Genomic DNA, 26,527 nt, shown 5'->3' with positions numbered 1-26,527 from the left:
TTTAAGCAAAGATTCAAGCATTGTCTGACCCACCTGATGCAAGATTCCTTGAATGAATGGAATGGTGGATTGTCACTATGTATATGAAAACAGATGTTAGTGCAACAATATCAGGATTCCAGGTTGAATCCTGGGTTGGAATGAGCTTGATATTGAGTGCCTCAATGTAAGGTGTAAAATTGCTGTTTTATTTCTCCTTGGTGTGTATTAGTCTGGGAAGGTGTAGGATGATGTATTTTTGTATTTATATTTATAAAGTGCATTCCGGCCGTAGCACTGAGAAGTGGGTGAAGCAAGTGATTCCCTAAAGAAACCCCTGGAAAGGCAAGACCGGCAAATGGAGCCCACCCAAGCTAGGAAAAAAGCAAAGTTTTTAGCTGCTTTCGAAAAGGCAGGTGAGTGTCTTCCTTCCTGATGGGCAGCGGAAGAGTGTTCCATAATTTCGCAGCCGCTACCGAAAAGGTATTGTCTCCCAGTCTGGCCTTTCGGCAGTGGGGCACTGAAATTAAATTGAGACTAGAAGATCTGAGTGGACGGGCTAGACGCATGTTGCTGCAGAAATGAACAAAGATATTTGCAACCTTCCAAGAGAAGAGCCTTGTGTGTGAGGCAGAGTGTCTTAAAAATAATGCGCTTTTCCACAGATAGCCAGTGCAGCTGCCTAAAGTTGCTACTGGCAGACGCTTAGTGTGGGAGATCAAAGTCAAGGCGAGCCATGGCATTCTGAATCAGTTGTAACCTATAAAGGGACCCTTTGCTAATGCTTAACATAAGGGCATTGCAGTAATCCAGTTTACAGGTGAATAAGGCCACAATCACCAACATTCTGAGTTCCTTCTGAAGAAAAGGGAGGATTTCGAGAATTTTGAAAGTCCAATAACAGGTTTTAATGGTGTGATTCACCTGTTGCTCAAAAGATGGAGTATTAGCAAATAAGATTCTGAGGTTTCTGGCCGTAAGACTAGGACCTGGCCGCTCACTGCAGGATGTGGCATGAAATATCAGAGAGGGACGAGATGTGAGCAGACAGGTGTGTAATATTTAGGAAAGTTGTACTGTACAGCATCAACTACTGTTCTGGATCATCATTCTGTTGCACTTGCTGTGTACACAGATTATTACTTTTATTTCTGTGCTGTTTTTGTCAGTTATATGATGTATCTATTTCAAACAATACAAAACAACATTTTAAAAAGAAATAAGAAAATTAGATGTGGGTTTCTATACATGTATACAATGGAGGGTTTCTCTTTGAAGGAATAAAGAAAAGGAGGGTCCCCCGAAGCACTGGCCATGCAAATCTCCACATGTGCAGAATCATATATCCGACAGCCTTATCGAATGTCCTTACTTTAGGACTTACACTTGGGCATCCTAGACTGGGTGCACATCATTCAGGGGTTGCAGAGTTAAAGGCAAATCTGGCCAAAGGATTTTGGAGAAGGGATCCATTTGCCTTCCATGACATTTCCTAACAAAAACCCAAAATGCTGAAGTAGAAATTTATGCAAGGAACATACACAGCATGATGAGTGATAAACCTGAATTCTGGATTCAACCAAATAAGAACCATACTCAAATCCATCAGGGATGTAGAAAAGATCTAGAGTGCGATTTTAATGCGCCATGGTATGGCACATTAGATAGATTCCCAAAATGGCAATTCAAAGCAAAAGAAAAAAAAAAAAGCTAAACTTTAAACTAAAAGAATTATGGAGATAGGGCAACCATGCAGGTAAAGACTATATATTTTCTTCAAGCCAACATCAATTGTTTTCCAGTAGTGATTGTATACTTCTTGATAAAACACATTTGCAACAGTAGACCTCACTTAAGTCCTGACCACCACTACATATATTTACAGAAAGTGCCAAAAACCTATGGTTACAGAAATTGCTTTGAAAGTATTGGTGGTTTTGTTTTGCTTCTGTGATTCAAATATTTATGTATACCTGTGCCGTCAAAACAACTAATACATTAGTATGCTATAAAATTTTGTCTGTAGGTTTACAGTTAACTTAATGGTTTTACCTTTTATGTTTATTTCACAGTTTAATGCCTACCAAATTAATCCATATGCATTGGAAACATTTTGCAGGGGACTTCAGAAAAGAACTGAAAGCATGGTTTTTATTATAACATATCATGACTCACTATTTCTGTTTCTATTGAAAAGACTCTTAGCAGGACATTGCCCGCTAGCCACACATTCTATGTTTTAAGCTTGAAGGAGTACTTGTATCCTTTGCATGCTAGAACTCCATTTGTTGCAAAGTTATTTCAAGGCAAATACCTTGTTGTGAGTCCTTTAGACCTGGTGGCTTCCTGCATGGATGTAGGACAGTCATTCCATATGAGAACCTCTCAATGTGTGGTGTCAACAGCTATTTTATATTTATGTAGAAAAGCACAGATTCCTGGAACGTAATTAACAGATGGCAATATTGCCAACTGGTTGGCATTCACTTATTCAATTTCTGGAGAAAGGGAAGATGCATTAGAAATTACATTCAAAATGTACCCGTCACACTTCCCGAAATCATAACGTGTTAACCTACTAAGCTCAATATTCTGAGACATTCAGATATGTGCGTCCTCAAACAAGCATATGCCGCAACACCCTCAGAAGCAGACTGAAAGCGTACCTTTGATCAACAGACAGACAAGAGTGTCTATCACTAATCTACTTGTAAATACATAATTGTTAAAATATTTCCTTTTTCTTTTGGGATATCACATTTTTGGTTACTTTTCTCACAACAACCCTGTGGGAGTGACATTCAGTGTCAAAACATGTTCAGTGTTCAGGTTTTTATTTGCAGGGTTCAGTTATCAATGAAATAGCTTAAATAATTTTTTCAGTAAAATTAACAGTTTATTCAGGTCTTTATAACACAGACACTATCGCAGCAGCCCAGTTTCCTCGCTGGCCTCTTGCTGAACCGGAACCACTGCCGCGATCCTCTGGACCCTAGCACCTCCTACTCCATCCACCTGCCAAAATCATCGCGGCCCTCCTCTGGCACCTTGCCGGCCAACGAGCCTCCGCTCCTCCGAGCGCAGCAGAAGGGAGGCAGGCGGTCCAGCAGAGCAGCGGTACGGGAGAGGTGAAAAACCCAGAGTTCAGAAGTCACGCTGGAGCTGGAATGAGTTGCATCCAGAGCATTTGAGGGCTGCAGGCAACGAGCGGTGAGTTGATGCTGCCTTAGTGGCAGTAGTAGTTTCTGCCCTCAGCTTTCTCCCGCTCTGCAGCTACCTGTATCTGCCATACTGGTGTCCTTATTCTAACGCTCCTTGACATCCAATTTAAATTGTCTTGCTGCCTTTGCTGTCCTCACTTCCATCTGCTGCCTTCACCTCACCACCTACCCGCACTACAGAGACTGCCACAACTGCCATTTTCCACCCTTGTTTCTGCTCCGGAGGTTGGCGGTTAGCGGTCATTTCAACTACATGGTCGGCTGGATAACCAGCACTAATAACAAATATATCAACACTGCCTGGCCGCCTGGCTGCCGTTTCAAGATCCAGCCTCAAAGAACTAGCCATTTCGAGGAAATACCGGGCCATGAGAATTTAATTAAAGGCATACGACCAAAAAGGCACTAGGATAACGCCAGGAAGGCCAATCTACAGAAAGTGTAGTGGACATAGTGGCCCACTGCGGAGAGTGAGCCCAGGCTCACTGCAGAAACAACACTTGGCCCTGTGTGTTGAGCATGGAAGTGGTGGGACTTCCTTGGTAGAACTTCAGGTGGAAATTAGGGGAATTATGGAGGCAGTGGATTGCGGGAGCAGTTCCAGATTAGGGGTGCAGTTTGCAACCAGGAAGTGGTGACAAGCCACAACAAACCACAATACACCATAATCCCCTTCTCTCTTCCCTCCGTCTCCCTCAATTAAAGGTCTCCTGCGTGCTCATGCCCCTTGTGGTGTGGCGGTGCGTCCTAGTCCTTTCTAGTACTCCTTACCAAATTGAGTATTGCTCCAAGTCTGTAAAGTAGCAAAGCCAACATAGGCGGATATCCCAGTCCAAAGGAAGTATTTATCTTCGCAAGGGAGAATGCGTTCAGGGAAAGAGGGCACCTCTCTCCCAAGCAAAAAGAACCAAGAGGAAACAGAAATTGCCTACTATGCCATCTGGGAACTCAAAGCGACTAAAAAACTCACTGGAAGAGAATTTGACCCCGATATCGCGCGTATGTTTCAGAAAGGAGAAAAACTGCCTCAAATTTGACTTTTTGGCCACCCCTTGGAAGCAATATTTTCCTCTACCTAAGACCAAACAGCTCTTTCGTCTCACATTTCTCCAACAAAAAGTGAAAGCAGCACCGTAATTGGAAAGGGGGATAATGGTGGGCCAGATGCTGGTAAAAATTTTCAACAAATGCCCAGGTTGATTTTGCCTCTCTCCAAGCACCTGCAGCTTGAGGGTCATCCCATATTTTGACCTCACTGACACTGAGCAAATCTACAGGTAGGAATTTGATAAACTCTTATAGGAATCAAGGTGAAATAGAATCAGATGGGTAAGAGGTAAAGAATTCCCCAGAAAATATTAGCAACTCATTGACTAATAAAGGAAATGACTGGGGCTCGATTACTGACTTGTAACTACTGACAATGAGATCTCCCTCTCCTCCACCATCACCATCTCTTAATAGAGCCACTAACTTTTTGCAGACTAAAAGATCTACCCCTCTAGAAGTAAATGTCATTATTAAGAAGTCAATAGCTACGGAATATCCCAAAATGTTGGTCGGTAAAGAGTCCATGGGGGGGGTTTTCAAAGCTATTCCGGCAGTCAGTAGCAAACTGCCCCGCACTCTACAGAAACAGTAGCCATAAGTCCTAGCGCGGGCAGCGGAGTCTATATAATGAATGGCAGATATGTTCCCAAAAGTGCCAAGGTAACTGCATATTCAGCGACTCAAAAAACTACTTAATTAGAATCTGTGAATGTGCCTCATATAGCGCAGATTACTGCAACCAATTATCAGCCCATTTCATCATCACAAGACAAACTGAGCCTAAAGGAGAAGGACTCAATGCTAGCACAATATGATTGCCCCGTTCTTGAAGAGACTCAGGAGGGTCCTTTAGACCAAAGCAAAGTTTTGGACATCTTTAAAACTTCACAACTAACTTTGGACGCTTTATCCTATCAATCCTTAAAGATGGATGTGCAGGTTGACCTATTGAACATAATGGTGCATTCGGTTGCTGGGATTGACCTAAAATTGGCAGACTTAAATGCTTTGATCCCACGAGCCCAGACCTATGCCGAAACAGAGCAGTATCTCATCTGCACATGTTAGCCTCAATTCCTGAGGTTATAAACTCCCTGATGACCGATTTTAAAGCTAACCTGGCCACCTCAAAAACTTAAGATATTGACTTCAAGTTAAATAAGGGTGAACAGGTCGGTGTTGGAAACAGTGAAGGGGAAGAAGGGGGTGAAATAAGTGTTGGTAAACAAAAGGTTTGTCATTGTCCTGATAATAAAGGTCTTATAGAGTTACTTAGTATAACAGGGAAGAGTGAAAATAAGGTTTATCATAGCCCTGCTAATGAATGTATCACAGTGTCACCAGTAAATGATTTAATAGGAGCACAGGGTGGGCTATCCAACCAACGTCTTCTTCCCCAGTCTTCTTCCTTCACACTGCCTATAAAAACTCAACTTCGACAGCTATCTAAATCACCAGAAACTAAAAGGCAAAGAAAAAAGAAGAGAAAGACTAGGAAAAGGTTGAAAGGTCTACTTATGACTAATGAGGCAGATACACAAAATATACCAATTCCTGAAAATACTAATTTAAAAAAGGGGGAAAATACTAAGAACAAAAAAATTGGAAGTAGTCTTGTAACGACCAAGTTGTACCCTTTATTCAACATTCAAAAAGGGGGTCTTCCAATTTAGGCTCAAGTGTGTCTATCCCTTGTTTAAAAGTGACTGAGGATGATGCTATATCAGATATGGGGAATCTATGTTGTGGGGAAGTAGAAACCCAAGCGCAACAAGTGGCAGGGTGAAATTATCAAAAACCAGGTACCAAATTGGAAATCAAGAAAAAGAAGGTAAAAGAGGGAATTGTAGAAGGAAGGCAGATAAAAAAGCTTTAAAAAAATAATGCTGGTCAGGGAGGCGGGATTATCAAGCCCTCTACATAGCCGATTACGAATGTTAGCATAAGAATAGATCTTGATCATGGCAAATTACCATTGAATGCTAGAGAGTGCCCCTCACATACCTCTGAGTGCTCAGCACGGACTGTCCTGTGAAGTAGGTCAGGACCCTGTTGCAGAGGGCTACCAGCAGGAATCAGCCTGGGGTGGAAAAAAGTTGATCTTCTTTCCGAGATATCGGACTAGGGGTTCACAAGACATTAAATCGTGGGAATATACTTAAACTCCAGCAAGCCATACCCCATCTGGAGAATATACGATCCGTAAACATAGAATCCATAGAATTTTTAACTGGGGAACGGACGCTAAACAGCCCCCACCAAGAATCCACCTTGGTCACCTGGTCTTCGGCAACTGTCACCAACAGGGTTCTTAAGGAAACAAAATGTTTTTATAAATGGAGAATTGAGCTTACAACTCCCCAGCTGATCGGCTATCCGGAACCCTTGGTTTCGGTTAGCCACAAGGTAGATCTCACAGGGAAGAGTAAACCCTATTCAATTTTGAGGACAGCAACTGGAAACCTTACACCGGCTATTTATCATCCAATAAATTACACGCTAGATAACAGACATGATCCAGGGCAATTAAATATAGGATGGCTTTCAGCGGCTCTCCACCATGATGTGAACCCCTGACAAAATTCCTCTCTATTTAGATCTCCTAAAGTTAACTGTCATCATAACTTATTAAAAATCTGCTCCTGGAACATAAACGGGATAAGTGTCAATGACCAGCAAAAAAATCTATCCCTGCTAAAAGACTTTCAAATTGTGCTTCTTCAGGAGATCTGGGCAATAAATCCTTTCACAACTGATGGCTCTTTGGGTTTTTTCTCCCCAGCCTATAAGGTGAAGAAATTTGGGCGGCCAAAGGGGGGGTCTGGCAACCTTTATAGCAGTTGGGCTGAGGGTAACCTGTAAAGAATACCATGCTGATATTTTGGTAATAAAACTGCTAGATTGGCATAAGACGTTAGGTAGACCGCTGTGGGTAATTAATGTTTATATACACCCAGAAGCCCGCTCCAAGAAGCTATGGTCCTCTAAACTTGTGAATTAGTATTGATGGGGATGCAAGAATCTGATGCCCTGGAGCTACTAATAGCAGGAGATTTTAACATGGTTATTGCAACTATATGATAGAGAGGAACAGGTTCTAAATCAGGATTTTATATGGTCTGTTCCCCGACAAACAATGTGGAGTCAAGTTAGGGGTGGGGGAAAGGCTAAAGTGGTTGCTTTCGTTAAAGATCTGGAGGCGTCAAGCCTCAGAATCTTGAATGGGAGATACCAACTTGACACCCCTCCTTCTCCTACCTGCTATGCTTTGGTATTTCAGTCAGTAATTGATTGTGCAATGGTTACTCTGCCACTTTTGGCGTTTATCGGATCCTATTGTATTATAAGGACAGATTTAAGTGACCACGGCTTGCAAAGTAGAGAGATAAATTATAGTGTTCCTACGTATAAACCAGCTATTACATCTCCTAGGAACCTCATCTCAATCAATTACAATAAGCTTCAGTGGCATGGGGATTCAATCGAAAATATTGGGAAAACTTCGGAGGAGCTTTTTAATCAAATTAGGTGCAATTTAACCGATGAACCAATAAGTCTATGGTCATTATTCCTGGAGAAATTTGCAGCTAGATTTCTCTCTGAACCACTCCCCCTTATATCTCATTTGCACTATGAGTTAGAGAAGGAAAAAAATAGAGATAAAATGAAAATAACAGTGGTCACTGCACTGTTGAGGAAAAAGAGAAACCGGTTAGCAAGATTAGCTAAAAAGCACTTTAATGATCCTGGTATACAAAAAGACTTAAAAGTCATAAATAGCCAATATCGTAAACAGATATTGGAAGAAAAAATAAAGAAAAGGCAAGATTTTGGGGCAAAGGCCCATTTCCTAAGCAAACAAAAGAACTCTCAGGCCTTCCGGAAAATGATTAGGAACCTAAACAGGGCACCTACAATTATAATAAGTTCAGATATCTGTGAGCTATCTTGGTACGATTTTCTTACTCAGTATTTTAATAATGATAAAATAAAGAAGCAGCGCTTTGCACAAGGAGTCTATTAGTGACTCATGGGCTGCAATCGGATGAAAATTTAGTCAGTTACAGATCTACGGATGATAATGATCAAATGTTCTCCGTTCCTCAGATAATAAAACTTATTGATAAAAGCAGGCAGAACGGGGCCCCAGGCCCGAATTGGATCCCAAATGCTTTAAATAAAACCAACCCAGTCTTCTGGGCAGAGGGGTTGGCCATGATCTATAATAGTGCATCGGAGCATGAAACTATCCCATGCTCCTGGAAAGGTGCCATTATGCACCTGATTTTTTTAAACTAGGTGATCGTTCCAACCCTGAGAATTATCCGATAATCACTTTAACTGACACTGAGGCTAAATACTATGCGGGCGCCCTCTTGGGAGTTCTACAGACGTGGGCTGCTCCAAAAAATATTCAGATCAATCTATCAGTCAGGATTTATAAAAGGGCCTGGAACAGCAGTAAACATCCTATCCCGCACTATTATAAATGTAAACAAAGAAAACAGCCTCTGTATGTATGTTTTGTGGATTTTAAATCCACCTTTGACTTGGCACAGTGTAGCCTGCTGTGGGCAAAATGAAACTCCTGTAGTATCCGTCAAAAATTATTAAAAGCAGTGCAGATGCTGTATTCTGACACATGGATTAGAGTGAAAATTGGGGATGGTACCTTTCTATCAAGGAAGGTGGGGACTGAACGTGGTCTTAAACAAGGCTGCATCCCCACGCCCTATCTTTTCAATCTTTATCAGATCTGTCCTATATATTAAATGGGGTAAATGCACCCCCCCCCCAAAGATTGGGGATCTCTTCATCTCAAATCTGTTTTACACTGACAATGTTGTCCTTTTCAATTACACGAACACTGGATTACAGCGTTTGGTAATGACATTGGCAGATTTTCCAGCATAAAATGGGTTAGCCATAAATGAGAAGAAAACAGACAGACAATAGAAATAATCAGCAAAAGACAGAAAAAATATAAGTGGTACCTTCAAGGCTCAAAACTTGGACAAGTCAAATTATATAGATACTTGGAAGTACTATTAGATGAGAGGGGGTCATTTTCCCCCCAGATAACGGATTTAGTACGAAAAGGAAATACCTGGTTGCTTGCTTTTAGTTCCTTATTAAGAGTGTTAGATGGCCCCAGTTACAAACTTCTGTTACAAGTGATAGCTGCCAAGTTAATTTCAAGTGTTACTTACGGTAGCGAAGCCCTGAGGGGTAGGGATGCAATCACCCTGAATGGGATTATTGGGAAAGTTTTTAGATCGCTTTTCCATCTTCCCAAGCAAGCATCTCTTGCCCAAATTAGGCTGGCGTTTCGGTGTGTGAATCAAGTGATTGCAAGACAGGGGGCCTATATTAAACTTTGGAAAAGCGTTCAACTTGCAAACGAAAATGGAAGTAAAGCACTCTGGAAAGAGCTAAATATGGAACCAAGACACTCCTCACAGTTATATTTTGACAAGTCCTTGGATGATCTGGGTGCCCGCTCATTATGGGATCAGAGTTTGCCAGTGGCCGCTTTAAAAAAAATTATGTATGGAAAAAGTTCCTGGTTGTGGATCAGAGTCTCCTTGCAGGTAGATCTCATTCTTGGTTTATAATTAGGGAATATAAAATGCCAGGTGTATCAGGACCGGGGTTGGTCAAAAAAAGAAAAATATATTTATTAAATATAGATATGGTCAACTTCTAAGAGGTCAAGATTTTGCACAAAGGGCAAGCGCAGGATAAACATCATGCTCTCTATGTGGGAGTGGAGTAGGGAGTCTGTTACACCTGATTTGTATATGCCAAAGCTTAGGGCAAGAACGAAGAAGGTACCTCAAGGTTTTGTTCAATCAGAAACTCATACATACTTGTAGGCAGGCTGTGATTGCCTGTTTTAATTCCTCAGATTCTTCATTGAATGTTAGGTAAGTAAAGTTTCTAAGTCAGGCCTCGAAAAAACTGGAAGTTCGGAGTACGCTAAAATCAGTAGTGGGTGCGGAACTAGTTTGAGTTCTGGTCATTAGATTTATAACTGAGAAGATGCCAGCCGACAAAGAGTTTGCTAGTCAATAAGGTCTTAGCCAATGAGAGAATGATATGGTAGGACTTTTATTTAGCTTTCTCTTTTAATCCAATTCACAGTGGACTGTTTTAAGGAGAATAAGTAATATGTTTTATATGTATTAACAAAATGTAATGGAATTTTATTTAAGGTCTTAACATTTCTATAAATAAGACTATTTTTTAATTGTACTAATTAATATCATGGCCTGTGTAAAGATTTTAATTAACTAAGGATGTGTTTTGCACAAGCACCTTAGGTCCTTGCTTCAAAAGGTTTTAGTTGGATAGTTATGACATAATTTATACTTTAACCTTTTAGATGCGGGCGTCGGGCACTGGCCGACGCCCACAATCCCTCCCTGGTGCGGGTCACGACCAGTGGCCGACACCAGGGAGGGGGTTAAAAATCCTCCGGTGCAATGCACCAGAGAACTTTTTTTTTTTTTTTTTTTTTTAACCGTGGGAGACGCGGAGGAGCTTCCGCGTCTCCATCCCACCCCCCTCCCGCCCCCTTATGACGTCAGCGTGCCGCGAGGCGCGCTGACGTCACAGTTTTTCCCCACCGGAGAAGGAGAGAAGCAGGTAAGCGTTCTCTTTTTCTCTGGTGGGGAAAAAAAGGCCAAAACGGCCTCCCCAGATGCCAGGGAGGCAACGATGGAAAGGGGAGGCTCTCCCCTTTCCATCGATGCCTCCCTGGCACCGTTTCCTGGCCGTGGATCGCAGCGCGGCTGCGATCCATGGCCAGGAAATGCCCCTAGGCACCAGGGATCTTCTTTGAGGGGGGTCGGCCCCCTCGTAAAAGGGCCACCCCCCCCCCGGGGGCAATATTTATTTATTTACACGGTTTTGGGGGGCGATCACGCACCCCACAATAAAATAAAAAAAGTAAAAAAAAAAAAAAACATGAAAACAAAATGGCGGGGTCGGCCCTTGGAACACGGCCCGGCCCCAGGGGATAAAAAAAAACACGTAGTTTTGCCTGGGGGGCCGATCGCCCCCCCAGGGTAAATAAGAGGAAAAAAAAAACAAATTGTTGGTGGTCAGCCCTTAGGGTGACCATCAATGGGGCCATTTTTATTTTATACATGTGTGCTTTGCCAAGGGCAAGCACACATGTATAAAAAAAAAAAGGTTTGTGACATGAGTGTCTTGTTTTCTCTCTCTCTCTCATATATATGTGTATATATGTATACACATATATATATATATATATATATATATATATATATATATCTCCAAAAAACACAATATATAAAAATCAAAGTCTGGCACTCCTTACAAAAATATGATGGTCTTCATTTATTAAAAAAAAATTCATGAAGCAGAAACATAGGGCAACGCGTTTCACCTTCGCGGTCTTCTTCCTTGGCCCATCTTACAATACATGTCTAAGAGCGATCGCCTATGTTTCTGCTTCATGAAAAAATTTTGAATAAATGAAGACCATCATATTTTTGTAAGGAGTGCCAGACTTTGATTTTTATATATTGTGTTTTTGGGAGGAATTTAAAATGGGTCCTGTGCCCATTAACTGAGCACCAACCTCGACAGGCGAGCCCTGGAAGGAACACAGGATTACCTTTGGCTGATATATATATATATATATAGATATATATATTTTTTCTTTTTCAGGACAAGCATTGCAGCGCCCATGTGCTGCTTTTCTGACTTGTTGGTGTGTATCTGGGCTTCTAACAACGCCCACCTCACGCCCATCACTACCACTCGTTCGTGGGCTTGCCCTTCAAAAATCCTTTGATTACATTGGAAAATGATTTACCTTTGTCCCTCCTTGGGGAGGTTTTGTTACCACCTTGGCCATCGCCCCTGGTACATGGCTAATTGCACTTTTGCTGTTACGTTTAACTGCGAGCGAACTTCTTTTCCTTTTGTGTAACTCTTCACATGATGCTCATGGTGGCCGTGGCGCTGTGAATCGGCTCTCTTATGTGAAAGAGTTTAACTTTCAATTATCAATTTATGTGGCAAGAAAAGTTGGGTTAGGAGTTTATAACGCTAATAGCTCTAACTCGAGCAGATGCGAGACCCATTGCATTGTAAATGCTTGTTATTCTTGTGTGTGTTGTTTTATAATGGTGAACAATTTCACTGCACTCCACGAGGACCGTGATCAAGACTCCTTGGTGAGTTGAAACACGTTGGTGGTTATTGACTGCAATAAAATACACGTTTATTTGTACTTCGTGGAGTGCGGTGAAATTTTTCGGCATTAGATAATTTCTAGATTGGTCTTCTCTGTCACTGGGCACCGGCAGTGGAGTGTGCCGCCCAGCAACCCTTCAACCACTTTGTTTCTAAACATATATATCTATATATATATATATGCAACACAAATTGGTTAAAAAGATTGTTGCGCAGCGCACTCCACTGCCGGTGCTCAGTGATGGAGGAGAGCAACCTCGAAAATATTTTGTGAACAAGAATCTCACCGCACTCCACGAGGTTCAAATTGACAGGTTTTATTGCAAGTATAAACAATGAAAGAAAAGAGGGACTCATTTACTGTGATCAAGAATCCTTGAGAGTCGAAACACGTACGTGGCTGTTGCTTGCAATAAAAGATGCCAATTTGAACCTCGTGGAGTGGGGTGAGAATCTTGTTCACACAATATATATATATATATATATATATATATATATATATATATATATATATATATTTGCGCATGCATGTCTTTTCTGTAGTGGCAGTTGCCATAAAGTAGCTGAGTGGATTAGTAAAGGCAAGCGTTACCTGCGCTTTAAAACAAATGTAATGCCAGGGGGACTATGGAGATATGAGTGGCACTTTTGCTGGGTAGTACTGAGGAAATTAGAAGAGGAGGTAATGGGAGGCAGAGCACCAAAAATGACTGTTGCACAGGGTGTGTGGTAAGGTGAAGTAATACATTCTTTTTTTGTTTTTTTCAGTGTTTTCAGAGAATCTGCAGAATTGGAGAAGAAGCGAAGGTAAGGTGACGACATTTCCTGTAGTACACAACAAACATACCCACAAGCAATTTTGTGACTATCTGCCTTCTACGTAGGCTAGTAATTTAGAGGGACAGTTTAGCTAGTTGCAGAGATGGCGTCTGGTTGGATGGCTGCTGATCAAGCCCTAGCTCGGGTTATGGAGGACAGTTCTGATGTAGGCTCAGAGACAGACAGCAGACACTGAGACAGCATCTGAGGGAGAGGACAATGGGGCAGATTCTGGGGGTGATTTTTCAGTCGGCGGAGTCACATCTGATGACACCTCTTCCAGTGAGTCTGAAGGAGACAATGACGGCATCCGTGCTGTCCCTTCGCAAGCACATTCTGGGCAGGGGGACCACATTGGGTTAGCCGAACCCAGAGAGCACGTGCTTGCTGCCGCAAGCACAGAGAGAGTGCTCTCTTGGCAGCCCCCCTGTTTGGTTCAGCCCCAAATTCCACCTTTTACTGGCGACGCTGGATGTAAAGTCGATTCAGCTAACTTTTTGCCAGTCGACTACATCTATCTGTTTTTGGATGTTGACTTTCTTCAGAAAGTTGTGCAGCAAACAAATTTGCGTGCAGACCAATTTCTGAGGGAGTGCTGAGGCACTCTAGGGCCCCGTTCTAGGTCACGCCAGTGGACTCCCACTTCGCTGGCAGAGTTGAAGATATTTTTGGGCCTTACTCTCAAAATGGGGTTAGTACAGAAACCCACCTTGCAGTCCTACTGGACGACTCGCACGGTTTGGGTAACTCCCATCTTCGCACCATACATGAGCAGAGATCGTTTTTTGCTACTGCAGCGCATGCTGCATTTCAATGACAATTCTGCTGCATTGCCCCGGGACCATCCAGATCATGACAGGTTGTTCAAAATTCGGCCTGTCGTGGAACATTTGTCTGCCAGGTTTCCAGAGACCTATACTCCTGGAAAGAATATAGCAGTCGATGATCCTGTACAAAGGACGGCTGCTTTTCAGACAGTACATTGCGAGCAAAAGAGCTCGCTATGGCATAAAGCTGTACATGCTGTGTGATAGCTCTACTGGCTATGTGTACAGCCTGAGAGTGTATACAGGGAAGGATTCTACCCTAAACCCTGTAGGTTGCCCTCCCGCGTTAGGGGTCACAGTTAAGATTGTATGGGAACTTGTCCAGCCACTTCTTCACAAAGGTTATAACCTTTATGTGGACAATTTCTATACAGGAGTAGAGCTGTTCAGTGAGCTCTACAAAGCTGGCACTGTGGCCTGCGGTACAGTTCGTTGTAACCGCAAAGGATTCCCGCTGGAGCTTGTTTGCAAGAAGCTCCAGAAATCACAGAGTACTGCATTGCGTTCTAACGAACTGCTCGCAGTCAAGTTCCTAGATAGGCGTGATATATACGTGCTCACTACAATTCATGATGAGAGCACTTCTCCCATCACGGTTTGGGGTCAGATGGCCGAAGTCCACAAGCCCATCTGTATACTCGATTACAATAAGTACATGGGTGGAGTGGACAAGAACGACCAGGTTCTTCAACCATACAATGCGTGTCGTAAAACTTGCACTTGGTACAAGAAACTGTTTACCCACCTGATTCAGATGGCAACATATAATGCGTATGTTGTTTACCGTCAGACAACAACAGGAAGACTCATGACTTTCCTTGACTTCCAGTTGTCTGTAATTGAAAGCCTCACTGCTGTTACAGAAGAAGCAGCAGCCTCCACCTCATATGTTCTGGAGGATGTGGCAAGGCTGCAGGAGCGACACTTTGCTGATCGCATACCTAAAACACCCAAAAAGGATCGTCCATGTCGTCGCTGTAAAGTGTGCTCAAAGCATGGAAAGCGGCAGGAGAGTCGGTATTACTGTCTCCAGTGTCCATCACAACCAGGCCTCTGTATCCCTACTTGCTTTACGTTGTATCATACTAAAGCAAAGTTCTGGGAAATCGACTGAGGTTGAGCTGCTGTTGGGTAATCCTTTCAGTGGCAGTGCATGGATACCGAACGTCCATGGGCCACTGCTTCGTTAGGCAAGGAGCCACAGAATTTTACTTCATCATGGACTTCCTTTTGGCGTGGTCAGTGTTCTGTTCCATTAACATGCATTTTCTTCCCCCTACTGCATATACTAGTGGACAGAACATATGCCACATTGCCACGGAGTACCCTTTCTTCACCTGCATGTCTACCTTACTTTCAACGGTAGATATGATCTCTCAGTTCGAGGAATCACTTTTTACGGCATACTTGGAAACCCCCAACTTGCTTCCACAAACTAGTATAGGTTCACTTGGTTATTATACAGGATTAGCCAGGACTCTGATGAGAACAGAGACATGGATGGGTAAGGAAAGCTTATGGTAGGAGTGCCTTCACTGGGTTATTGCACAGGTAGAAGGCAGATAGTAAAGGTAGTACAGATGTACATCATCTACACCTATGGATTCAAACCCATTGGTGCCATCCCAGCACTGAAGGAGAATGACTTGTATAGGTCAGTGTTTGACCTGCTTTTCATGTTCATCCTCCATCAGAACTTAGTGGATGTTCAGTTTGCTGTATAAGTGCATTATAGTCACATCACTGCACATAATGTTGGCTGGGACATATGCTACGTTCTCATGGACTCCCCTATGTACCAAACACTACCCTTTTCCATAGGCTATGACCTTCTCTTTAGGGAACATCATGAGAAATCCCCAGCATGTCTCCCTTAGTTTCAAAGGTAGATATGCCCACTCAGTTCGAGGAATCGCTTTGTACGGCATACTCGGACACCCCCAACTTGCATCCACAAACTGGAAGGAGTTGGATTTAGCACAGAGAGTGCGTTAAAGGTGCATGAAAAACATGTCTTCCTGAGCCTCAGGTGGCTGTCACAGGAGTCATTAGTAAAGGTTTGTTACGCATGCATTTGGTAATGTTAAGGAAGGAGGCAGGTAGCCTATGACCTTCTCTTTAGGTAACAGCATGAGAAATCCCCAGCATGTCTCCCTTAGTTTCAAAGGTAGATATGCTCACTCAGTTCGAAGAATCGCTTTGTACGGCATACTCGGACACCCCCAACTTGCATCCACAAACTGGAAGGAGTTGGATTTAGCACAGAGAGTGCGTTAAAGGCGCATGAAAAACATGTCTTCCTGAGCCTTAGGTGGCTGTCACAGGAGTCATTAGTAAAGATTCGTTATGCATGCATTTGGTAATGTTAAGGAAGAAGGAGGCAGTTACTTGACAGGTGGTAAAATGTAGTCAAACTTATTCCGTTCTGTGGCGTGTGAATGTGATGGGCCCTTGTCTGGCAGCGGTAAGTTAATGTGAGTGGAGTGATTGGTTGGATTGGGCCCGTGGATGGCAATACGAAAGGGTTGTTTGTTGTGCGTGAATGGCGTGTGAATGGACCATAAAGAGGTTGGTGCCTGGACGTGGCTTTATGGCCCACCTTCAGAAGGCTTGGTTTCAATATTCTGATACTTTGATAAGTAATCATGCTTTGAAACCATAATTTCTGGAGGTGCTAAAACCAACCAGTGTGAGTGGTGGGTTTACTTTAACAAACTAGTACAAGGGGAGTCCAAGGGTGCAGGACTTGCATGGCTCTCACCAGTTTTCCTTTACCCAGAATCCCCTTGAAATTACATTATGTGCTTAAAAACACATTTTCCTTGCATTCCAATGAGCATAAGTCCAGGGATCTGCAGGGATCCTCAAAATTCCTACCACCCAGTGTTTCCCCACTTGTCCTGATAAAAACACAACCCCGCTTGTGTGCCTGCGCCTAGTGCCTGCTTCAGGAATGAATCACTCCAGGGTTAACAGACCTCAAGCAAGGACTACCATTGACCCTTGTGTGATCCATTCCTGTCGCGGGCGCTAGGCCTACCCACACAAGTGAGGTATAATTTTTATCGGGAGACTTGGGGGGACGCTGGGTGGAAGGAAATTTGTGGCTCCTCTCAGATTCCAGAACTTTCTGTCACCGAAATGTGAGGAAAACTTGTTTTTAGTCACTTTTTGAGGTTTGCAAAGGATTCTGGGTAACAGAACCTGGTCAGAGCCCCGCAAGTCACCCCATCTTGGATTCCCCTAGGTCTCTAGTTTTCAAAAATGCACAGGTTTGGTAGGTTTCCCTAGGTGCCGGCTGAGCTAGACCCCAAAATCTACAGGTAGGCACTTTGCAAAAAACACCTCTGTTTTCTTTCAAAATATTTGATGTGTCCATGTTGCGTTTTGGGGCATTTCCTGTCGCGGGTGCTAGGCCTACCCACACAAGTGAGGAATCATTTTTATCGGGAGACTTGGGGGGACGCTGGGTGGAAGGAAATTTGTGGCTCCTCTCAGATTCCAGAACTTTCGGTCACCGAAATGTGAGGAAAACTTGTTTTTAGCCACTTTTTGAGGTTTGCAAAGGATTCTGGGTAACAGAACCTGGTCAGAGCCCCGCAAGTCACCCCATCTTGGATTCCCCTAGGTCTCTAGTTTTCAAAAATGCACAGGTTTGGTAGGTTTCCCTAGGTGCCGGCTGAGCTAGAGGCCAAAATCTACAGGTAGGCACTTTGCAAAAAACACCTCTGTTTTCTTTCAAAATATTTGATGTGTCCAGGTTGTGTTTTGGGGCATTTCCTGTCGCGGGCACTAGGCCTACCCACACAAGTGAGGTATCATTTTTATCGGGAGACTTGGGGGAACATAGAATAGCAAAACAAGTGTTATTGCCCCTTATCTTTCTCTACATTTTTTCCTTCCAAATATAAGAGTGTGTAAACAAGACGTCTATTTGAGAAATGCCCTGTAATTCACATGCTAGTATGGGCACCTCGGAATTCAGAGATGTGCAAATAACCACTGCTCCTCAAAACCTTATCTTGATCCCATTTTGGAAATGCAAAGGTTTTCTTGATACCTCTTTTTCACTCTTCATATTTCAGCAAATGAATTGCTGTATACCCAGTATAGAATGAAAACCAACTGCAGGGTGCAGCTCATTTATTGTCTCTGGGTACCTAGGGTTCTTGATGAACCTACAAGCCCTTTATATCCCCGCAACCAGAAGAGTCCAGCAGACAAAACGGTATATTGCTTTCAGAAATCTGATATCGCAGGAAAAAGTTACAGAGTAAAACATAAAGAAAAATGGCTGTTTTCAGCTCAATTTCAATATTTTTTTATTTCAGCTGTTATTTTCTGTAGGGAAACCTTGTAGGATCTACACAAATGACCCCTTGCTGAATTCAGAATTTTGTCTAGTTGTCAGAAATGTTTAGCTTTCCGGGATCCAGCATTGGTTTCACACCCATACCTGTCACTAACTGGAAGGAGGTTGAAAGCACCAAAAATAGTAAAAATGGGGTATGTCCCAGTAAAATGCCAAATTTGTGTTGGAAACTGTGGTTTTCTGATTCAAGTCTGCCCGTTCCTGAAAGGTGGGAAGATAGTGATTTCAGCACCAGAAACCCTTTGTTGATGGCATTTTCAGGGAAAAAACCACAAGCCTTCTTCGGCAGCCCTTTTTTCCCATTTTTTTTGGAAAAAATTGAATTTTCACTGTATTTTGGCTATTTTCTTGGTCTCCTCCAGGGGAAACCACAAACTCTGGGTACCATTAGAATCCCTAGGATGTTGGAAAAAAAGGACGCACATTTGGCGTGGATAGCTTATGTGGACAAAACGTTATGAAGGCCTAAGCGCGAACTACCCCAAATAGCCAAAAAAGGGCTCAGCACTGGGGGGGAAACGGCCCAGCAGCTAAGGGTTTAATAATGTATTGGTTTATCACTGATTCACACCTTTGTCTTTCAAAGTATAGGTACTTACTAAGAATTTATTTTAGACAATTGCTTACTGCTGATTTTTACATTGTTATGGTTTTAATTAACTAAACAATAATGGATGACTTGACGAGGTCTTAATAGAAGTGATGGCTTATTCCATTCAAAATGCCTATGGATTTGTCAATATCGAGTAACAAAACGTTGCCCAGTAAAAGAATAGCTTCCAGAATATGAGCTATTACAATAGCAGCTTGGTGCAGGCCAGCAAATTGGGCCTTGGCCCCAAGATGGCAGGTGCAGCATATCGCGCCCTTTGTGCCTGAAGCTGCTGCAGGCCCTGGATGGCATCCCTGGAGACCGGAGAGAGGTGCAACTGGAGAAGAGAGGTGAGCCTGTGACTGATGAGGGGGCTGTGCAGAGGGCTGCTGGATGTTGGCCGGGGGCTGCCTAATGCTGATTGCCTGTGACTGTATTTCAGACATGCAGCAGGCCCGGTTGGAGTACTGCTGATCCTGGCCTGTCGCTTTTCTTGTGCTGGATGCACCTGGCCCCACACGGGCAGAGGGGATAACTGGCACGGCTCAGTCCTTGTCTGGACTCGGCTGCATGGATGGATGTGATTGAGGGGCCTACTAAGGGCTGGTGACGAGAGGCTTGAGGGTCGGGAGTCCCACCTCACTACCTCCAAAAAGAGCCGAGGGCGCAGTGGTAGAAGACAGACTGGTCCCCCCTCTGTTGCTGGGGGACTGACCTGGGGGCCACCAGATGCAGTGATGAGGCGAGGCCTACATTGTGGCTGGATAAGAGTGCGCTGACTGGGCCTGGACCCATACGGAGGGCCAAGAGAGGTAGGCCACATCACTATGGGGAAAGTCTGAGGTGGCCTAGACTGCTGCGGAGTGGACTTACCCGCTTTCCCCTACCTAGTCGCCACTAATGGAGCAGCCGCTACAGAGGCCTATGTGAGCTACTGGGGGGAGGGGGTGGGGGACCCAGAAACAGATTGATGTTAGGTCTGACACTGGGGCACCAAAGTGTACCTGGCTGCTGCCTGGTTACAACCCATCAGGCCCTTGACATGCTTGTTGACGGGTGTGCTCCGTGAAGTGGCACTGAAGGTGGCCTGCGGGCGCAAGACAGTGGTGGGTGCCCGTCCTCCCTGTTGAGGATCTGAAAGGCATACTCCGTCGGAAAAGTGCTGGTGGGGGGGTAGTGCCAGTAGAACATAGAGGAATACCTGAGGACGGCAGATTACCACTGTGGACAGGGTTTTGCTCTCCCATCTGCATTTTCAGCACTGTCGAGTGGGGCGGCAGCCTGCACTGGCAGCATCTGCAGGATAAGTGATTTAACGGGGATCCAACTACAAATGGTCCTGAGCTGGGTGCATTGCTGTGTTGGAGAGGTCCCCTGGGCACCATGCTGAGGTGTGCTGGTGGACTGCACCTGCTGCAGGACTGCACCTGCTGTGCGGGTCCCACTACATGTGGAACAGCTGGATTCGCAGAGAAGGGAGCTTCCTACTATCTGCCTGACCCATGTCCATGCGTGGGTGCTGGGAGAGTCCCACTGACATTGATCTGCTGCACCGATGGGCGCCATGGGTAAGGACAGGATGGCTAAAGGCACCCAGCAGATTAGAATGAAACAGTTCACTGCACCAAGCGTGAGTGAGGGCTCGCAGCCTGGGCAGGGCATCAGGAGTTGCCCGCAAGCTCTCTGGGGCCAAGATCCTGGTGGCAATTGAGGCCCTGGACAGGCGGTACAGGAGAAGATTCCAGCCATGGCAGTGGATGTAAATTGAGAATTCACATGTGTGCGGTGGCAGAAAGATCTATAGCCACTGAACAACAGGTAACTACAATGCAGACAAACCTAGACGCCCTGAAAGCTACCGTGGCCACTCTGGAGCTTAGGTTGCGCAGGCTGGAAGTGAGGATGGAATATGCAAAGGGGGGGTCCGGTAGGTGCAATTTTAGATTTGTGGGGTTCCCTGAGGGAGTAGAGGGAACCGCCCCAGAATCATTCCTTGAAGACTGGATTAAGAGGTCGCTCCCTGCAGTACAATTGGTGCTGGTGTTTGTGGTGGTGAGGACGCACGGGGCCCTGGTCCCTACGCGCCACTCAGCGCCCCCTCGTGGACGATCATCGCTATGATTCGCATATACAGAGATCAAGATACTATACTGCAGGAAACACGTAAGCACAGGGACCCGGCCAACAAGAATCACACCATACATATTTTCCCCAGACTACATCAGGTCGGTCCAACTCCAAAGACAGTCCTTTACTGAGTTAAGCAGAAGCTGAAAGTGATGGATCTTACATATGTGCTGCTGTACCCTGCTAAACTGAAGGTGCTCCATGCCGCCTGCTCACATTTTTTCCAAACGTCAAAGGCTGCATGGGACTGGCTGGAGCTCAGAGGAGGCGAGCGTGTCCCGGCAACCCCGCTGGGTACTTCAACTGCGTCCTTGATGGCAATTGGGATAGAAGCCTGCCCAAGCAGGGCACCAAGCCCTGAATGTCAGCTAGACTTTGAGGGACCATGGACAGACTGCTCTTTGTGCATGTTTGGAGAGAGCTTCACCCTATATCAAGGGTGTACTCGTGTTACACACCTACTCATCAGGCAGACAGCAGACTGGACCCTTGTCTATTGGCAAACAACAGTAATTTAAATGTTAGGAGGGCAGTCTATCGGGTGCGGTTCCCGTTGGATCAAGCCCATCACTGATTGGACTTGAGATACCTGATCTCCCGCAAGTGGGCCTGGCATGAGAGACCACTTCTTTCCAACATCTGGGGATGTGGGTGACCCATTTTCCTCAGCTGCAATATGAGCTGAATATGGGCAATGTACTGGATGGCCTCAAAGTTTCTATTCAATTATGGAATACCCCCTGCTCTCTAATGGGCAGAGTCACACTAAGCAAAATGATCCTGCTCCCCTGTCTGTGTAATGCGGGACTCGTTCTGCGAGTTGCCAATATCCATGTTTCGCCAAATTGATAAGCTATAATATCTTTGATATAGGCTGGAAGGAGATGTAAAGTCTGCCTTGTGGTCTTGAAATTAGATTTAGTGGAGGGGGACTGGGTAGCCCACATCTCCATCTATTACATGGCAGGCCTGCTCCGAAGTGCAGCATTATGGTGCGACACACCGCTAATGGGAGAAGAAGCTGCTGGAGCGCTCCGTGCACTTACCAGAGCTCCCTGCACACCTTATGTGAGGGCTCCAGACTCCCAGCGGATGTCCCCTTTGGGGTATCGCAGCTCACCCGGACATGGGAGCGGGCAGTTACATGAGTGCTGCAGTGGGCACCCTATGCATGCCTCCTACATATTTGGTGGCTGCACCCCTTTGCGCAATAGATGTTTCAAGGTGGAGGGCAGGTGGCTGCAACAGGGCAGGAGATTTATATCAAAATTGCACCTTTGTAACTCTGGAAGAGGCTGGACCCTTTTTGGTATTGGCCAGGCACAATTCCTACAGTACGCCAGCATATCACAGATAGTTCGGAGATTTAGGTATCCTTCCCGGAGGAATCGGTTGAGTCTCATCTGTTGCAGACAATACTAGACCTAGGCTCTGATGGGGGGGATCTTATCCCATCTATATGCTGCCCTTAAAAGAGATAGACAGCTGTGTCAATGACACGCAGTGTGGGACGCAGACCTGGAAATGCCGCACACGGACATGAAGTGGACTAAGGCCTGGGCACTGGTACGGGAAGGGTCTATCAATGCCAGATTTAAGCTGGTGCAATTTTATTATCTACATAGAACGTACTTGACACAGTGACTTCACCGAAAAACCCGGCGCATATGGACAGTTGTGCACGCTGTGGCACATCTCCAGCTGGATTCGGACATGTTGCATGGAGCTGCAGGTCACTGCAGCCATTTTGGCATGGGATAGCGCAGGTACGGAAAAAAACAATAGCAGTTAGACTGGAATTGAATATGAGACATTGCTTGTTGGGACTGCTGCCCCTTCCCAAAAAGGGTTGCAAAATGGCATTCCGGTTTGCGCAGTTGGGGTTGGTTCTTGGGAGGCAACATTGCTATTCACTGGGCCAGTCCAACCTCCTCAACGTGGGACAAATGGCTAACTGATCTCTTGGAATGAGCAACAGCTGAGGAGTGCAGGCTTTGTGTGGTCTGCATGGACTACTATGCAGAGCGTGATCTGGAGGTCTGGGGTTGCATGATGGAACAACTGAGGGGGGGAACTGAAGAAGAGGTGACAGATGGGTTGCTGATAGAGTATCCACACAACTCGAATTCTGATCGCTCCTCTGAGGACTCAGATTAATGGGAGTGCATAGGAGGAGGGTAGCAGTCACGACAGTTTGACAGTTGACCTTGGCTGCGGAGTGAATGGATAAGATGGGGTGTTGGCAGCTGCTGTTTGCCCGCCGGACCATGGGTGTGCGCCCTCCTTCGCCTCTCCCCCTTCGAGCGCCTTGATTTCTAAGTTTGACAGTTCCTCACACTCCTCTGTCCCCCACCTCCTTTGCCCCCCTTGCTGTTTAGACTGCTGGAGGTTCAACTGTTCTCTCTATCTCCCCTGCTAATGGAATTGTAAGATAGTATATTGCAAGCAACTGCCATACTATTGTTGTTGACTATTGTTCAGCGCTGGTGGGGTCTTCTGCATTGCCTGTATTGCTTATATAAAATTTGAACAACCAAATTTGAAACAAAAAAAAAAAAAAGATTGTCCAAGCATGTTCACAACAACACTCCCAGCCTCTTCCATTCTTCATTGCTGGATGACTTCTCACCAGAGCAGCCGTGGTGGGTAACTGTGGGCACACGCTATGCAGCCCCCCGGTACTACTAAACTGCACCACCATTTATAATATGATTAGGACTCCTTACCACCACGACAATTAGTAATATCATTGCCACGCCTTCAATTACCGGCCCCTCCAATATCACTTCCATTAACGCCACCAGTTAAAGGCAAAACCTGTTTGTTTTGCCAGTGCTTGATTTTACCATAAACATTTAACCAGTCTATTTTTTCCACAAGAATAGAATGACATGGCTAAAATAATGAGAACATATTAAACAGATTATTATATGCTAAAATTGATATGAACCATTTAAGAGCTAAAACAAACAGGAAAGAAAGTTCTTATACATAGGTTATGTTGGACATACAGCTGAAAGAGGACCTATCACAAAAACTAGTGATATTCAGGACACATTCTCCCTTTTACCAGTGTCAGAAATAATTGCCAGATATAATTATACCTGTAGCAGTTAAAGAAACGTTTTCTAGAAACTAGTGTGTGGTTTTCAGAATTGCGCAATCTAAGAAAAAGTCAAATTTAAAAAGCCAGGATTTTAATGAAAATTGGTCTGCCCACAAAAAGTATTTGAGAATGCAATTTTGTTAGCTTTATGATGCTGTGTGTAAATGCTTCATTTGTTTCCCCTTAGCGCTCCACAGTCTTTTGTTAATGATCGCTGTCATTTTGTCATTCATTGTGCCACCTTTGTGCCACCTGGTTGATGCAAAACTGTAGTCCTACTTCTGTCTTTGTGTATTGTCCCAGTTTTTGGTTTTCACAATCTGGTCACCACATGAACCCACCATTATCTTCCGGTTCAATTGATGAGAAACGAACAATATGTCCAGAGGTGAAATATAAGCTCTTGCTATTCATGACACTTATCAAAATTGTGAGAAGTCTTATATTTCACTTAGACCCCAATGTACTCTGGCCATCAAGGGAGGGGCAATTTTATCACCCCTTAAATTGTCCAACATTGAAAAGTGTAAAGAATAGCACCAAAATACGATTATTGCTTGAACATGGGGCATAAAATTCATATTTTTGTGACTGTCAATGGGGCCTTAGCCAACACCCCTCACTGAACTGCAAGGTTACTTGAGACCTCTAGACATTGTTAGGGGCATGGCTTGGTCAGTGAGACTGCGGGATTCAGATTTTCCAACAATCATGAAGATATTTAATGCTAAAGATGCAAGAGAGGGGCTTAAGGGACGGTGAAAAGGGACAATAATGCAGAGTGGTATGGTAAGTAAAAGGAACAAGCTTAGTAAAAATGAAAAACACCCTTTTGGACAATTTCGAAAGAGGGAGAGCTTGTGTGTTTTTTGAGCATGCATATATGTAAAAATATCAGGTGAAATCCGATGTACACCTCACCATACCAAACAAAGCACGTGTACCCAACTATCAGAAAATCTATGTATGGGGGTGTAGCGCCCCAAACCCACCGAGGGAGGCTAGGCCCCCCAAGTACTGTACTTAATCCAGGTGGTTTCCAGCTGGAAATCAATGGGGAAGGTTTGGGTATTTCTTTCTGGGGCCCTGCTGCAGTCTCTGTCCTTTAGAACGGGAATAAACTTGGTGGCGAATTGCCATTAAGGACCATTAAAGAACGGCCTCGCTTCTCGTGCGTCTGTACGGTCGGAACGGGCTACAGAGAAATAATGCAATGCCACATGGGCGCCGCTAGTCCGATAGGGCAGCGTGTGGACCTTCTTTACGGGTTCACTGGTCAACATTCACAGTTGACTTCCCTGATATGACCACAAAGATTCCCTGTAACAAGCTCCCACCCATACCCTGCAAAACACTTACACAGCATGTTCTTGCAAACTCAAAACTGCCCCACTTTGATAACATGGGCCACATTTTAGTTATCTAATTCACGAATGTGTTCCACGTGTTTTGTGCCAAGGCCCATTTTCTGTTCCAGTCCGACTCTCGTGTCTGAATCTTAGGTTTATATGACTGCGCATTTGTCAGCTCAGGGGCACTATTATGTAGCTTAGCTTTGCTAACAGCCAGTGCTTTAAATGGAAAAATAGAAGTGCAGGTACTCTGTAATAGAGTACCTGATTGTTTCTGAGAAGTGCCGGTACTATCCAATTAAAAGTATTGCGTTTTTCTTGAGATATGCCGGTACTCTCCCTCTCATAATAAAAAAGTGCCGGTACTCAGTACCGGAGAGTACCGGCCCATTTAAAGCACTGCTAACAGCTAAAAACAAGAATTAGGTCAGGTTTTACAGTTTTGACGGAGGACATACAGTCTTGGCACACGAGCGCGAGAGACCGAGTCAGCAAGAGTAGACAAAAAGTACTAAAGTTACAACGTAGCCTCTCGTGCAGTTTAATGTAACCACTCCAGGGGAAGGCAAGAATACTTGCAGGTAGTAGCATTCGGCCAGGGACGATTTCCCAGCTGAGCTTCATAACACAACCCTAAAAAGAGATTAAATGGCACGTCAGCTGATGGTACTAATGCAGTTGTAAAACTAGAATAAACGTACAATATCGTCGAATAAAAGTAGAAAAATATCAAAGATTCAATCGTGTTTTTTCCAAAGACAGAGCCACATAGGTCTGCTGTAGACAACATGAAATAAAAGAAAGTAAACACAGGCCGAGTCAAACATCGTAATGGATGAAGTAAATGGGCGAA

The sequence above is a fragment of the Pleurodeles waltl genome, chromosome 6 (genome assembly GCF_031143425.1).
Source record: "Pleurodeles waltl isolate 20211129_DDA chromosome 6, aPleWal1.hap1.20221129, whole genome shotgun sequence".
NCBI lineage: Eukaryota > Metazoa > Chordata > Amphibia > Caudata > Salamandridae > Pleurodeles > Pleurodeles waltl.
The sequence above is the reverse complement of the archived record's forward strand: the minus strand, read 5'-3'. Positions refer to the sequence as shown.